Below are 17,367 nucleotides of genomic sequence, written 5' to 3'. Positions count from 1 at the left end.
GATTATCAATTTTTTTCCATAAGGAAAACGTTCCAACATTTCAATGATATTTTTAAAACTAGCTGCAGTATACAATCAGAAAAAAGTTATAATTCAAGTACATTTCCTTTTTTGGCAACAGAAAATTGTTATTTTGTTGCCAAAATAGAATCAAACTGTACCATAACAGATGAAATTTAATCCATATAATTTTATTACAGATTCTTAAATAATATACCTCTTTAGTTTTAGAATCAAACAATGAACATATATGATTGCTCATTTCAAAACTTTCTAAACGGAAAAGCTATAAGTTCATTCCGATAATTAATGTTGATGCTCATCAGAAATGTCGAGAGGAAACATAGAAAACTAATATTTTTATGACATGCCTACCAAGAGAAGAACGTGTGTCAGGTTTTCTGGTGCATCAGATAAGACAAACAGTAATCTTGAACGCTGGCTTAGAACTGACGAGAGCTGAGAAGTAGCCGGAAAAGTTTAATGTCCGAGTGTTCGAGCATTTCCCCATACCTGAATGCTGGTGCTTGCATTGGCTATTATTCTTGAGTTAAGCTTACAAATTAGTGCTAATTCTATGTTAATGAAATCGGACTCACATTCAGACAATCGCCTGCAAGCTGAGATAACATCTCAGAGCCACTTTACATGCAATTAAACACATTAAAGCCCACCAGAATGGTTGGGAGTCTCTGGTAGGGACAGCCAAACGAGAGATCCTCCTCGACCAAGGCATGTGACAATGCACTTTTGCGATGAACATTACAGTTAATTAAATCAAATGGAAGATTCATGTCAACACGCTCTGCTGGCTTTTTCACCCTGGCAGCAGGGGTGCTCCGAAGTGAGTGGGTAATTGGATTACACCCCGGGTGTGAGCGCGAAGCTGGAAGACGATGGTTAGCGTAAAAGCTGCCCGAGTCTTGGGCAGAGCTGCTTGAAATTTAAGAAATAGAATGAAAATGAATAAACCCAGTAGGGAGGAAATTTTCTTCCCTCCTAGCAGGAATTTCCTCGACTATTGGATGGATCTCGGTCGTTGGGATCTTCAGGAAAGGAGGCGTGCGAAAATGTGATTATAAGCAATTTGATGATTCAGTTTGCTGGGTAATTCAATTCATCTAACACGATGTCGCTGTTTAGCTTAGAAATTTCTAATCTCATCCCCTCAAGTCTTCGTTGCTGTTTAGGAATTTGTCTGGATAAGACATTACCCGGTGTGATTGCGGTTGATAAATTGACCCCTACATTTTGATGATAACGAAATTCTTACTGTCGTTTATCAGATTTTGAATTTCAGAAATGGAGAGAATTTTGCGTTGAATAAAGGTTTAACAAATTATCTTTAGTATTGTTTGTTAAAAGTCCAATTGAAAATGCAAGTGTAAATTCACGATTAGGTGCATCTTTGGAACAAAATTGGTTAAATACCAAGAACGAAAGTTGTACAATCTACAGGCACACATAAATTGAACTTCTAGCACGAATAGCTTGGAAGAAATTCGTTGAATCTCTTGTTAAGGATTCGCTGAATCCTTTGGAGGTGATTAGTTGAATCTCTTGGAGGTAATTCGTTGAATCTCTTGGAAAAGCTTCGCTGAATCTCTTGAAGAGATCCGTTGAATCTCTTGAAAGAGATTTGTTGAATTCATTGGAAGCGATTCGTTGAATCTCTTGGAAGAAACTCGTTGAATTTCTTGGAAGTGGTTCGATGAATCTCCTGGAAGAAATTTGTTGAATATTCAGGAATAACTCGTTGAATCTCTTGAAAGAGATTCGTTGAATCTCGTGGAAGAAATTCGTTGAATCTCTTGGAAGAGATTCGTTGAATCTCTTGGAAGAGATTCGTTGAATATCTTGGAAGAGATTCTTTGAATCTCTTGGAAGGGATTCGTTGAATCCCTTGGAAGAGATTGGTTGAATCTCTTGGAAGAGATTTGTTGAATCTCTTGGACGAGATTCGTTTAATCTCTTGGAAGAGATTCGTTTAATCTCTTGGAAAAGAATCGTTTAATCTCTTGGAAGAGAAACATTGAATCTCTTGGAAGAGCTTCGTTGAATTTCTTGGAAGAGATTTGTTGAATTCATTGGATGCAATTTGTTGAATTCATGGGAAGTGATTCGATGAATCTTTTGGAAGTGGTTCGATGAATTTCTTGGAAGAAATTCGTAGAATCTTCAGGAAGAAACTCGTTGAATCTCTTGGAAGAGATTCGTTGAATCTCTTGAAAGCAATTCGTTAAATCTCTTCCAAGAGATTCGTTGACTCTCTTGGAAAAGATTCGTTGCATCTCTTGGAAGAGATTTCTTAAATCTCTTGGAAGAGATTCCTTCAATCTTTTGGAAGAAATTCATTGAATCGCTTGGAAGAGATTTGTTGAATTCATTGGAAGCGATTTGTTGCATTCATGGGAAGTGATTCGATGAATCTCTTGGAAGAAATTCGTTGAATCTATTGGAAGTGAATCGTTGAATCTCTTGGAAGGGATTCGTTGAATCTCTTGGAAGAGATTTGTTGAATCTCTTGGAAGTGATTTGTTGAATCTCTTGGAAGATATTCGTTTAATCTCTTGGAAGAGATTCGTAAAATCTCTAGGAGGAGCTTCGTTGAATTTCTTGGAAGAGATTCGTAGTATCTCTTGGAAGAGATTCGTAGAATCTCTTGGAAGAGATTCGTAGAATCTCTTGGAAGAGATTCGTTGAATCTCTTGAAAGAGATTCGTTGAATCTCTTGGAAGAGATTCGTTGAATCTCTTGGAAGAGATTCGTTGAATCTCTAGAAAGAGATTTATAGGCCAGAGGAAGTGGTTCACCTAGAGTGAATTTATGTCAGAGAAAAAGTAGATTTTGTATGAGAATTGACAGAAAAATGAATAACAAGTTCATCCACTTCTCCTGGCCTATTGAATCTCTTGAAAACAATTCATTAAATCTTTTCCAAGAGATTCGTTGACTCTCTTTGAAAAGATTTAATGAATCTCTTGGAAGAGATTCGTTGAATATCTTGGAAGAGATTCGTTGAATCTCTTGGAAGAGATTCGTTGAATCTCTTGGAAGAGATTCGTTGAATCTCTTGGAAGAGATTCGTTGAATCTCTTGGAAGTGATTCGATGAATCTCTCGGATTAGATTCGTTGGATCTAGATTGGATTAGATTCGTTAGATCTAGATTGGATTAGATTCGTTGGATATAGGAAGTGATTCGTTGAATTTTTTGGAAGAAATTTGTTCAATTTATTGGAAGAAATTCGTTGAACCTCTTAGTAAAGATTCGTTGAATCTCTTGCAAGAGATTCGTTGCTTCTCTTGGGAGATAGAGAAAATGTTCAAACCGAAAAATGGTCGATTAGTGAGATCTGAATTCTCAGCTTGGTCTGTATTGAATACAATTTGTTTAATGTCTTGAATGAAATTTGCTGAATCTTGTAAGACAAGATTGAGCTAAGCGTTGAACGTGTGAATGGATAATATTCAATGAATAATATTTATTCAATTGCCTTTCTCAGAATTCTATAAAGCTCGCTTCTGCTTTATTTTTCTCCATCGTCGGGTCATCACGTCCACTTCATTGCTATCCAACGGAACACTGATAAGCCATCACTCATTCATTGATCCATCAGAATTGAATGTGACACTGACGGAATGCCGGCCGGTCGAACCATCAATTTTCCTACGTATCTTCACAGCAACATTGAAATTCTTTGCTCGTAGATGCATATTTGTCCCATGTTACATTTTAACAAATTTGACAATTTGTTGAAGACAATAACACAGTTCGACAAAAAAAGTCGATATGAATGCACAGAGACTAGCGTTGGGCAAATTTTCCTGTAACATCGATGTTACTGAATCGATTCAAATTTGAGCTGCCGAATCGATTCACTGATTTAATCGAATCCTCTGAATCGATGTTTTTGAAACGATTCGAATCGAATTTGACTTCAAATTTATAAAGATTGAAATAAGACCAAAGCATTTGCTTTCGATTTTACCATGTTTCACCTATTTTAGTTTTGAAATTCAATAGAATAGGTTTGATACTTCAATGCTAGTTTATAATAAGGCTTCGTTTACATCAACTCATTAAGAAATATTTATCGATTTCAACAAATTGAATCGAATCGAAAAATCGAACGAAGAAAATCGATTCACCAAATTTTAGATGCTCCAAACATCGATTCAAAAAATCGATTAATCGGAATGAAAACATCGATTTTGGAAAAATCGATTCAAAATCGCCCAACGCTAACAGAGACCGGACACCCCGGGCTTGAAAGTATAAAAATAAACAAAAATGATGGCGTTTTCAGAATGTTCGTGCCTGCCCCAGGTCATTTTTAAAATATACTTGAACTTTTTGCATTTTTTATTTAAAAATCTAATCTAATCAATAAACCGCACAGTGTTTTATATTCAGGACAGGGGAATTCATGTGCCATATAATGTTTTCAACTTTAAATACAATATGAAGAGTTGTAATAAGATTTGCAGGGAGCCCTCCCCCTTTTTTGTACCCTCCCCATTTTTAAAGTATCGCAAATGATGGAATATTTGATATACAGGGGGTTGTCAAAATAACTGGGACAGGCAAAAATTGGGCCAGCTTTGGAATGCTGTAACTTTGACAAAAATTGACCGATTTCAATTCTTTAAGAAGTAATGGACGGGTCAACTAATCTAGTTTTGAGGTGCATCCACGGAGGATGAACTATGACCACCGGATACCGGTGATAATCCGGATTTCCGGAAGCATGTCTTATGCAGTAAAATTATGACATGTTTTTAGCAAAGGTCTCGGCTAAAAAATCAAAATTTTACTACACATGAAGATAGAAGATCTAATTCTGAAGCGATTGGTGCGCCAAGTATTAATATTGGTCCAGAAACAACCAATATATGGCCATTTCCCCGGAATCGGTGCCGGTAGTGGATCCGAATTGGGATCAAACAATTTATTCACTCAAAATATGTCGCGCAATATTGTTTTCTCCCTAGCTTATCATAAAATACCCTATTATAAGTTAAAAATGAGTCTTGTACATATTTGGCCACTCATGGCGCCGCCCAGTGCCCCGGGGGAACCTTGCATAGGGGACATTTCGATTTTGACACCAAAGCATATCATGCGACGGCTCATTCTTCATGTCTTGCCGTAAATAGGGCAACTGCAGACTCAAAATGGATAGTTGACTACAGTGACTACTTCCGGGACCACCGGATGTCCCCGAGCGAACCTATAATTAGGGACAATTGAAATTGAACTCCAATACATATCGTGCAACAGTTCATTTTTCATGTCTCGTGCTAAATAGGGCTATTGTAGACCTAAAATGGATAATTGACTACAGTGGCCAATTTCGGGACTACCGGAATTTCCCGGAGGAACTTGTCATTGGGGACATTTCTGTTTTTACACCAAAACATATCATGCGACGGCTCTTTCTTCATGCCTTGTCGTAAATAAAATAACTGTAGACTCAAAATGGGAATTTAATTGAATTGGCCACTTTTGGGACTACCGGGTGTCCCCTAGGGAACCTATGATTAGGGACAATTGGAATTGAGCTCCAATACTCATCGTGCAACGGCTCATTCTTCATGTTTAATCAAGAATAGGTCAACTTTAGACCGAAAATGGATATTTAACTAGAATGGCCACTTTGGGGACCTCCTATAGTTCCCTAAGGAACCTATCACTTTTGGGACCACCGGAATTTCCCGGAGGAACCTGTCATTGAAGACATCACAGCCTCCCTCAGGGATATCCGGTGGTCAAAAAAGTGGCCACTGTAGTCAAATATCCACTTAAGGTCTACAATAGCCCTATTTAGCACGAGACATGAAAAATGAACTGTCGCACGATATGTTATTATTTATGTAGATGGTATTACATCAATTAATTTGATAAAACCTGATCAAGCCACCTCGTTCGCTGTGCTCCTCGCCTTCTTGTGCCAACCGGACGCGAACACCATCTTTGCAGGATTGTTGTCCGGTAGACTTGCAACATGCCCTGCCCAGCGCACCCTTCCGGCTTTCGCAACCTTCTGGATACTGGGTTCGCCGAAGAGCCTAGCGAGCTCGTGGTTCATTCTCCGCCGCCACACACCGTTTTCCTGTACTCCGCCAAAGATCGTCCTAAGCACCCTTCGTTCGAACACTCCAAGTGCTTGCAGGTCCTCTTCCAGCATGGTCCATGCTTCATGTCCATAGAGGACCACCGGTCTTATAAGCGTTTTGTACATGGTACATTTGGTGCGAGGGTGAATCTTTCTCGACCGCAGCTTCTTCTGGAGCCCATAGTAGGCGCGACTTCCACTGATGATGCGTCTCCGTATTTCACGACTAACGTTGTTATCAGCCGTTAACAAGGATCCGAGGTAGACGAACTCATCAACCACCTCAAAAGTATCCCCGTCTATCGTAACACTGCTTCCCAGGCGGGATATGTATTGGAGTTCAATATCAATTGTCCCAAATTACAGGTTCCCTCTGGAACATCCGGTGATCCCGGAAGTAGTCACTGTAGTCAACTATCCATTTTGAGTCTACAGTTGCCCTATTTACGACAAGACATGAAGAATGAGCCGTCGCATGATATGCTTTGGTGTCAAAATCGAAATGTCCCCTATGCAAGGTTCCCCCGGGGCACTGGGCGGCGCCATGAGTGGCCAAATCTGTACAAGACTCATTTTCAACTTATAATAGGGTATTTTATGATAAGCTAGGGAGAAAACAATATTGCGCGACATATTTTGAGTGAATAAATTGTTTGATCCCAATTCGGATCCACTACCGGCACCGATTCCGGGGAAATGGCCATATATTGGTTGTTTCTGGACCAATATTAATACTTGGCGCACCAATCGCTTCAGAATTAGATCTTCTATCTTCATGTGTAGTAAAATTTTGATTTTTTAGCCGAGACCTTTGCTAAAAACACGTCATAATTTTACTGCATAAGACATGCTTCCGGAAATCCGGATTATCACCGGTATCCGGTGGTCATAGTTCATCCTCCGTGGATGCACCTCAAAACTAGATTAGTTGACCCGTCCATTACTTCTTAAAGAATTGAAATCGGTCAATTTTTGTCAAAGTTACAGCATTCCAAAGCTGGCCCAATTTTTGCCTGTCCCAGTTATTTTGACAACCCCCTGTATATCAAATATTCCATCATTTGCGATACTTTAAAAATGGGGAGGGTACAAAAAAGGGGGAGGGCTCCCTGCAAATCTTATTACAACTCTTCATATTGTATTTAAAGTTGAAAACATTATATGGCACATGAATTCCCCTGTCCTGAATATAAAACACTGTGTCGGTTTATTGATTAGATTAGATTTTTAAACAAAAAATGCAAAAAGTTCAAGTATATTTTAAAAATGACCTGGGGCAGATACGAACATTCTGAAAACGCCATTATTTTTGTTTATTTTTATACTTTCAAGCCCGGGGTGTCCGGTCTCTGTGCATTCATATCGACTTTTTTTGTCGAACTGTGTAATGGATTGTATCATATTTAAAAAATAACTTTGTCTTTCTAAAAATGGTTCAAAATATATAAGGCTGACCTATCCAATAGATGAGTTAGCGCATCGCCGTCCTACTCCATTAGTAAATCTGTAGAATTTCATGCTTGGCACATGGGATTCATTCATCAGACAGTCATGCTTTCATCGTCAAGAACAAGCAGCCAACAAAAGTAGTGAAAACAAAAAAAGCCTTCAATCAGTCGAGCAAAACGAAAAAAATTCGCAACAGAAATCGATTTTCCTCCTTTTATTGGGAATGACGTAGTCACAGGACGACCAAGGAACATGGTGTTCAGTAGCCCAGTCAGCCAGTCAGGAGGAAACATCAGTCAGTCAGCCACTCACTCCGTCAGTCAACCGTCACTGTCAGGAATTATTCATCGATCGACCAGTCTCAATAAATGGAATAACGACTTTCTATAGAATCACTGGAATGGTTTTAGCTTGTAAGCTTTTTATATCTCGTCATTTCATGGAAACTCGAAGGACGAAATATTGTACCTTCGAACTGCAGCTTATTCTACACACATCTGACATCTGGCTTCCGTCTAATGTCAACGCTTGTATTTAGTTAAGTAACGTTGCATCTACCACCGTCTCTGCAAGCTCATGAACTAATAATGCTGACACACTGTCAACTGCGAGCTGGATGATAAAATATTCAGCTTCCCTTCTCGGGGTTGGCAGGTCCACTTTGAAATAAATTGTGTAGATGGCACAGTAAATGTCACCGAGAGACACAGTGCTTCTGAGAGTTGGTTAATTACGGCGAAAATTGAATGCTTTTCGGTGCTAAATTTTTGATGGGGTGTAATTAATGCCAGCTACTTAGCCCGTCGGCCGCAACTGTCGATCGTTCGCTTCCTGATTGCTTAACACCTATAGCTATACAGCAATCAACTAGCACTGCTGATGAGATCTGAATCAAATTCGCCTTCGAACCAACGAATCTGAATCGATAACGGATCTCGGGTAATGCTTCATCAAAAATTTATTTTCCCCCAAACCGTTAGCCTGTATTGGGAATCGGTGAACGGAAAACAAGCGTAGGTATGACTTTTAAGGATATGCGGTATGTATCTTGAATGATTAATCATATAAAGCTCAAGACAAAATGTTACTTCAACTTACATGCTTTTTGAGAAGGTATAATAAGTAATAAAAATATTGAGTTCAAGGACAAAAGCATATTTCTACACGAAAAAAAAATATGTTCTTGAAATGGTCGGCGTTAAGTCAGAGTGAACCAAGAACAAAACTTGGAAAAAATGGATTATTCTTTCATTAAATGCGAAATTATCATACCCCATATCCCTTTAAACAGATTCGATGAATGTTGTAAACTGCGAGAGATATGTTATAAATTTACTTTGGATGATAAATAAACATCCATAAAAGTATGAGGTCAGAGTGGTCCAAGTGCTTATTACCATAACAGCGAAAATGATCACCACGCTGATGAATGCGAGGAAATGAAAGATATTTCAAGTGATTTGTCAGTTTCTTTCACATCGAATGATTCACCTTCTCATCCATTAAGGTGGCATCCACAAATTACGTAACGCTCTAGAGGGAGGGGGGGAGTAGGTTCAAGCGTTACGGCTCATACAAAAATTTAAATCTTTTCATACAAAAAGCGTAACGGGGGGGTGGGGGTTGGATGTGGTGTGATTCAAAAGTTTCCAATTTTAGCTTTACGTAATAAATGGACGCCGCCTAATAGAAATTCTCAAATAGGACTTAATTGGATGCATTTGATTTTGATGTTTGATCATTTACCTTATTTGGACGGGTGGTCAGAAATTGCAACAATTTCTGTGCAGACAAAGCGAGCCAAGTGTCAAAAAGCAATCAACTGAATGATTAATGCATGCAGTCCGATAGATGTTTTTGGAAGTTCTATGGTGTTCGTATAGAATGTCCTAGAACACGATCATATACCAGTACATTTTCACCGGCACTCAAGAATTTCAGTTAGCCCACTAAACACATATTTGCGTATTTCTGGTCTTCAATGCCCTGACCCTGCAGAACTTTAATTTTCAAACTATTGTGATGCCACTGATTTTGGGATTGAAAATCTGGGATAATTGAAGAATTTACTATACTGATGTCGAAGGGTCTTGATTATCTGTTTATCTTAGAGATATGCACCCCGTTTGACCATGCAAGCATTAAATGATTATTATTTTCCTAGAAATTGTTCGATTTGTACTTACGACGCTTTGTCCATCTAATGACACGGTGTAAGTAGTGGTGTGGTTTCGGAAGTTAAAAATTTTACTCTCGTCGTATTGTGAATGTGGAAATCAAGCATTTCAAAAGTGAGTTAGTTCAGAATAAATTTTTTAGATTCTTGTCTGTGGAATCTAAATTTATTCACTTTTCGGAAATAATCACGTTAGAACATATTACGTTATATGGCTTTACATCAATTATCTTGATAAAGCCTCGCCAACAATATTTCGCCAATTCCCTCGGTTCATGGCCGCTTCTCTCCATCCTCGACTGTGACCCACGCTCCCCAGGTCCTGGTGTACCTGGTCAATCCACCTAGCTCGCTGCGCCCCACGCCTTCTTGTTCCGACCGGATTCGTAGCGAACACCATCTTTACAGGGTTGTTGTCCGGCATTCTTGCAACATGCCCTGCCCAGCGTATCCTTCCACGATTCGCCGTAGAGTTGAGCGAACTCGTCCACCACCTCGAAGGTATCCCCGTCTATCCTAACACTGCTTCCTAGGCGGGCCCTGTCGCGCTCAGTTCCGCCAACCAGCATGTACTTTGTTTTCGACGCATTCACCATTAGCCCGACTCTTGTTGCTTCGCGTTTCAGGCGGGTGAACAAATCTGCCACCGTTTCAAATTTTCTCCCAATAATATCCATGTCGTCCGCGAAGCAAACAAATTGTCCGGATCTCGTGAAAATCGTGCCTCGACTGTTAAGTCCGGCTCTCCGCATGACACCTTCAAGCGCAATATTGAACAACAGGCACGAAAGTCCGTCGCACTGTCGTAGTCCCCGCCGAGACTCGAACGAACTGGAGTGTTCGCCCGAGATCTTCACGCAGTTTTGCACACCGTCCATCGTTGCTCTGATCAATCTTGTGAGCTTCCCGGGAAAGCTGTTCTCGTCCATGATTTTCCATAGCTCTATGCGGTCGATACTATCGTATGCCGCCTTGAAATCGATGAACAAATGGTGCGTAGGGACCTGGTACTCACGGCATTTCTGGAGGATTTGCCGCACGGAAAAGATCTGGTCCGTTGTCGAGCGGCTGTCGATGAAACCTGCTTGATAACTTCCCACGAACTCGTTTGCTATAGGTGATAGACGACGGAAGAGAATCTGGGATAGCACTTTATAGGCGGCGTTTAGGATGGTGATTGCACGATAATTTTCACACTCCAGTTTGTCGCCCTTTTTGTAGATAGTGCATATAACGCCTTGCTTCCACTCCTCCGGTAGCTGTTCCGATTCCCAGATTCTGATAATCAGCTGATGCAGACAAGCGGCCAACCTGTCCGGGCCCATCTTGATGAGTTCGGCTCCGATACCATCCTTGCCAGCGGCTTTGTTGTTCTTGAGCTGTTGAATGGCATCCTTAACTTCCCCCATCGTGGGAGCTGGTTGATTTCCGCTGTCCGCTGTGCTGACGTAGCCATCGCCTTCGCTGTCCTGACCTTCTGTGCCTGTGTTCTCTGCGCCATTCAGGTGTTCATCGTAGTGCTACTTCGACCTTTCGATCACCTCGCGTTCGTCCGTCAAGATGCTCCCATCCTTATCCCGGTACATCTCAGCTCGCGGCACGAAGCCTTTGCGGGATGTATTGAGCTTCTGATAGAACTTCCGCGTTTCTTGAGAACGGTACAGCAACTCCATCTCTTGGCATTCCAGCTCTTCCAGGCGGCGCTTTTTGTCCCGGAATAGGCGGGTTTGCTGTTTCCGCTTCAGTCTGTATCGTTCCACGTTTTGCCGCGTACCATGCTGCAGCATTGCAGCCCGCGCTGCATTCTTCTCCTCTAAAACCTCCTGGCACTTCTCGTCGAACCAATCGTTTCTTGAGCTCCGTTCCACATATCCGACAACGCTTTCGGCAGCGTCGTTAATGGCTGCTTTTACTGTCCTCCAGCAGTCCTCAAGAGGGGCCCCATCGAGCTCGCCCTCATCCGGCAACGTTGCCTCAAGATGCTGCGCGTACGCATTGGCGACATCCGGTTGTTTCAGCCGCTCGAGATTGTACCGGGGCGGGCGTCGGTACCGTACATTGTTGATGACGGATAGTTTTGGGCGCAGTTTCACCATCACCAGGTAGTGGTCGGAGTCAATGTGGCGCCACGATAGGTTCTGACGTCGGTTATGTCGGAGAAGTGCCGTCCATCGATCAAAACGTGGTCGATTTGCGATTCTGTCTGCTGAGGTGATCTCCAGGTGTACCGATACGGGAGGCTGTGCTGGAAATAGGTGCTACGAATGGCCATGTTCTTGGAGGCGGCAAAATCTATCAGTCGTAGGCCGTCAGCCGGTGGGCGCTGAACTTTCCAATCGTCGGTCTGAACTCCTCCTCCTGGCCAACCTGAGCGCTCAAATCTCCTATGATGATCTTGACGTCGTGGCTTGGGCAGCGGTCGTACTCGCGTTCGAGCTGCGCGTAAAATGCATCCTTGTAATCATCAGTGCTTCCGGAGTGTGGGCTATGCACGTTGATTATGCCGAAGTTAAAGAATCGGCCTTTGATTCTTAACTTGCACATTCGTTCATTGATCGGCCACCACCCGATCACGCGCCTTTGCATATCACCCATCACTAAGAAAGCTGTTCCCAGCTCGCGTGTATTGCCGCAGCTCTGGTAGATGGTATGATTACCTCTAAACGTTCGCACCAATTCTCCTGTCCAGCACACCTCCTGCAGCGCTACGATGTCGAAACCGCGGGTCTTTAGTACATCGGAGAGTATGCGAGTACTTCCAATGAAGTTGAGAGATTTGCAGTTCCACGTACCGAGTTTCCAATCGCTAGTCCATTTTCGTCGCTGTGGTCTTTGCCGATTGTTCCGGTCCGTATTCTCTCGTTGACGTTCCTGTGCTGATGTGTTTTTACGGTTGGCTTGCAGGGCCTGACACCAACCCCCTAGATTTCCGGAGGACCATTCCCCCTAAATGTTCGGAGGGCCATAGTGCGCAGTTTAGCTTAGAGTCCTTCTCTGGCACTCGGACGATGATCAGCCGCCCCTGATATGGGGAACAGACGCTGTTGTGAGCCGCTCCTAACGTGGAGTACAGACGCTCCAGGTTTGCAAAAGCAAACCCCCCCTTCCCTGTCAGCATACGACCAAAGTTCCCACCGGGGGTTGGTTACCCGATCTTCCCCAAGGTTACTCGTACCCCGGCCAGTACCACGAGGAGGTAGGGATAGGAGTTGCTGGGCAAGAGGCTAAGGACCGCACAAAGGGGTCTGTTTTATTCCTGCAGGTACACTCCCGTGCATAAGTTTGGGTTCACCCCTAAAAAACATGCAAAAGTGTTCTGTCCATATCTCTGTGATTACACGTCCAATTGAAACTCTCTAAGTCACATTCGAAAGGCAAAGAGTTATTCTTACTTCGTATGTATTTTTCCAAAAACATTCTTTGAACTTTGTATACTAAATTTTTACTTAAAGTTGTGACATTTTTCAAAAAACACACTGAAAAATCATATTTAATTTCCTCAGGATTGGGTCGACCAAAATTTTCAATCAAAGTGTCATTAGAATCGTAAACTTATATTCTTTGAAGAAACGCTACGAAATTTTGGCGGAAAAATCTGAAAAGTATTCAAAATCAATGAAACAGTCAGTCAAGTCATCGTGTATGGTGTATCGTGCAAAAGTTTGGGTTCACCTAAACTGACTTAAATCTGTGAAATCTCAAATCAATCATGTACACGCCATTATTTGCGCTCAATAAAGCTTTAAACTATTAAAATCGGTTGAAAAATGGCAGAGATATTGACAAAAATGATGTGCGTGCGGCTCAGGTGAACCCAAACTTTTGCACGATTTGCATCATACTGAGGGGTGAACCCAAACTTTTGCACGATGACTTGACTGACTGTTTCATTGATTTTGAATACTTTCCAGATTTTTCCGCCAAAATTTCGTGGGGTCTCTTCAAAGAATATAAGATTACGATTCTAATGACACTTTGATTTAAAATTTTGGTCGACCCAATGCTGAGGAAATTCAATATGATTTTTCAGTGTGTTTTTTGAAAAATGTCACAACTTTAAGTAAAAAATTAGTATACAAAATTCAAAAAATGATTGAATGAAATGATGACGAAGTAAGAATAACTCTTTGCCTTTCGAATGCGGCTTAAAGAGTTTCAATTGGACGTGTAATCACAGAGATATGGACAGAACACTTTTGTATGTTTTTGAGGGGGTGAACCCAAACTTTTGCACGGGAGTGTACGCGAGGTACCAATGGTACGCCATGCCCAGCCATTTATCGCGTTAGAACATATTATAATTGCTATATTCAGATGCTCATACATTATTGTGATACGTTCAATCGCTCTTCTGCTGTTCCTTGAATATTTTTTCAAGCTTTTCAACAAGAAGAATAATCTCTCAGCTGAGCCGGCTGCAAAAGGAAGTGTTGTCAGTAAGATAAACATTTGTTAAAATCATAACTTAATTGCTCCAGCAGTATTTCGACGGATTTTTACTCTTAATAGCTGAAATCCAAAAAAATGTTTCTCGAATGACATTTGGTCGAATGAAATTCAGTCGAAAGTGCCTTTGGTCGAATGGACATTTGGTCGAAAAGAATTTAATTGCTTCAGGAAGCATATGATATCTGGTCGAATTTTTCGGATTATTTTACAAAGTGATATTTTGACATTAATACACAGTGATTGAGATTGAAAGAGCAAAAGACATGTATGGTAGGAGCTATTACGTGAGATTGCAGATACAAGAACAACATGATAGAGTGCGAGAAATCTGCATTGGTTTACTGGTGTTTATTGAATAAACTCCAAGCTGTTAATAAGCGACGAGCGATATTTTGTAATTCCAGTGGATCTTCCAGACTCCCTACAAAACCGACATTTACTCAACTTGGGGTCGCTGAGTTTGTTGCCGTTTTCAAAAAGGTCGTAGCACATATTGTTTTTGAGATATTAGTTGTTGAAAATGCACTATTGCATGCAAGTTAACCAGCTTGTATGCCGATTTATATGTTTCATTTACTACAGAAGTCAGTGATTAGGTGCTAAAGAACACGAATCAACGAAGTTTATAATATTTGTAATTATTTCGACCAAATCGATATTTAAGTGGAAAATTTCAATCTAACTATGCCTCATACAAAAGTGTACACGGAGAAATTTTTTTTACCCAAATTTTGAGTTTACTTTATCTAAAATTAAGTATATTGATTATACTTTCAATCCAAAATCTCTCGGTATTTGCTTGCTTCCTCACGAATGTTGTTAAAAATAGAGAGAACTGCATCTAAGTAAAGGCAGGGATGGAATTGAAGGTAGGGGCCTTGGAAATTTATCCAAAATTGAGGAATTGAGCTCAACTACGGAATTACGTTGAAACAACTCAAAATTGGGTTGATCCTCGTCTCCGTATAGGTCCTACAGTCAGGTCTCCTACATGCTATCCACTTTACGCTCACTGCAATTCCTTAGCCATCGTAAAATAGATTGAAGTGAAATTCGGTAAAAAAATTGAATTATGTGTTACCCCTAAAAAAATCAGCTTCAACACCTTCGAAATGGCTGAGGAATGGCCTTGAGAGGAAAGTGGTAAGCAACGTCGAATAGGAGCCATGACTGTATTTTGCATGCTCGGTGGATTAAATTATTCAATAATATAAGAAGAAGAATATAATAAATCATAGTAAACTTCCTTTAAACATCTTTGATCTTTGATTAATCTTTGAGACACCCGGAAAGGTTGCAACTTTAAAAGCAACTGAAATACACTGTCTGAATTACAGTTTTTCTTTTTTTCACTTCTCCAGTTCTACTGTAGTTTTTGATCTGACCATGAAGCAAGAAATCCATGAAATTTCAGATCAGCTTTTTGGATACCTTTCAAAATTCCTAGAGTACCCGTATTAACGCTTTGGAAACGTCTGAGAATCTCTCAAACTACTTCGAACCACTTAATGAATGGTTCTTAAATTTTAAAAACAACCCTTCTTTGGGAATCTTTGTAAAGCCTTCGATTTAAGCAGAGAACACCTAGCAACCTACTGGAAAACCCTGGGAGCCTCTGTTAATTCACTGGAATCTTTGAGAACATTTTGAGAACCCTTGATCATCTTTTGAAAGCCACTGTAAGGTTTCAGGTGCTTTCAAAAGATGACTAAGGGTTCTCATAGTAACCCTTAGGAAGCTTCTGAAGCCTTATCTAATACCCGAAGGAAATTTTTAAAATATCTTTTGAATATAATAAGGGAAACGCACCAATTTTCTACCTACAAGAATTCTGTGCTAATTTTTAGATTTTCATATAAAGTAGGCCAAAATCGTATGAATGCGTCGAAAATAAGTGCTGGGTCGAAAATTGGTATTTTTACCATACTCTTACGGAATCCATTTGTAATGATTTGAAAACCCCCAGTAAACTTTAGATTTCTTTGATTTTTTATGCAATTTGGTAGAAGACCAGGGCATCATAAATCATATGGGAATGCATTCACCATTATTTTTCAATTTCTGAAAATAGTTGTGTAATGATTCATTACATAACTCAAAACAGTTGCATAATGAAAAAGTGTTACGTAATATTCATTACGCAACTTATTAAAGTTACGTAATGACTATAACCTGATATTCGTAATGACCATAACCTAATATTCAGTGCAGGAAATTAGGCCGTTTCATGGCAGATTGACAGATAAGTTGCACGGAACATGTTCAGAACAGCTGTCAGAGATCATCCAATTGGGCAGAAATTCTAATAACCCAAGGTGGAAGAAATGTGTGCTATAATCTTTGCTGTTATCCGGTTTAAACCAAATTCAACGCACAGGAAGCGGAACGGGTCTGCATGGATGGACCTGAGCTTTGACGTCTGTGTTGTGATGGTAATAAAAATAAAAATATACCCGCATATTATCGGTTTCGCCGGTTGAGCCAAGATACTCCTTAGCGCTTTGGCATGTGTTCGACCGTTCTTGTAGAAAAGCAGTACCGACAACGATGGTGATGACTTTCCACCATCGCATGAGGGATAACAGGGTAATATGCGCCCCCTCAGGAAAAACTCAATTTTAACTGTCAATTTCGTCTAAAAACTTACTACTATTGGGTTTACAAGAAAATCGCCTTAATAAGCTCGTAGCTCACAAAAATCAGTCTTTGCATTGAGGTTCTCGCATTTAGGAAATTAAAACGAAAAATTAAACGATTCTCAAAACAGAGGGGTGTACCGCACCACCTACTTCCAAACTGATGTTTAGTGGTAATATCCAGCTATTTTTTCAAATAAATTATATGTGTAGCAGATTTTTTGCAGCTCTATGTCTTGTCTGAGTTTAGGTTTTTGCGGTATGATTTGAAATTCAGGTATGGTTACCAGGCAAGCATTAAGTATGGCGTATCTTGCTCCACCTCATTCACTCCCATGGTAACCGAAAAGGTTTTAGTTTTTTTTTTAATTTTTGATGTGAAAATTGGGAAATGATTATTCGTGAGAGCCACTAAATTGATAGAGATATACGTATACAATGATTGAATTTGACTAAAACACCTATTATCTTGGAGATATTGCGGTGACGAGTTTAACCCCGCCGACGCATTTTATACCCAGTTCCCCTATATATAGAAA

The 17,367-nt window shown here is 40.4% G+C and overlaps 1 protein-coding gene across 13 annotated transcripts in view; it reads right to left on the bottom strand.

Moving 5' to 3' along the window:
* LOC5569269 (complexin) overlaps nt 1-17,367 on the bottom strand; it is an 865,751-nt gene that overhangs the window by 173,793 nt on the left and 674,591 nt on the right. The gene's annotated exons all lie outside the window — the stretch shown is intronic.

This window comes from Aedes aegypti, chromosome 1 (genome assembly GCF_002204515.2).
Source record: "Aedes aegypti strain LVP_AGWG chromosome 1, AaegL5.0 Primary Assembly, whole genome shotgun sequence".
Taxonomy (NCBI): Eukaryota; Metazoa; Arthropoda; class Insecta; order Diptera; family Culicidae; genus Aedes; species Aedes aegypti.
Note: the sequence above shows the minus strand (reverse complement) of the source record. Positions and strands in the feature narration are given on the sequence as shown.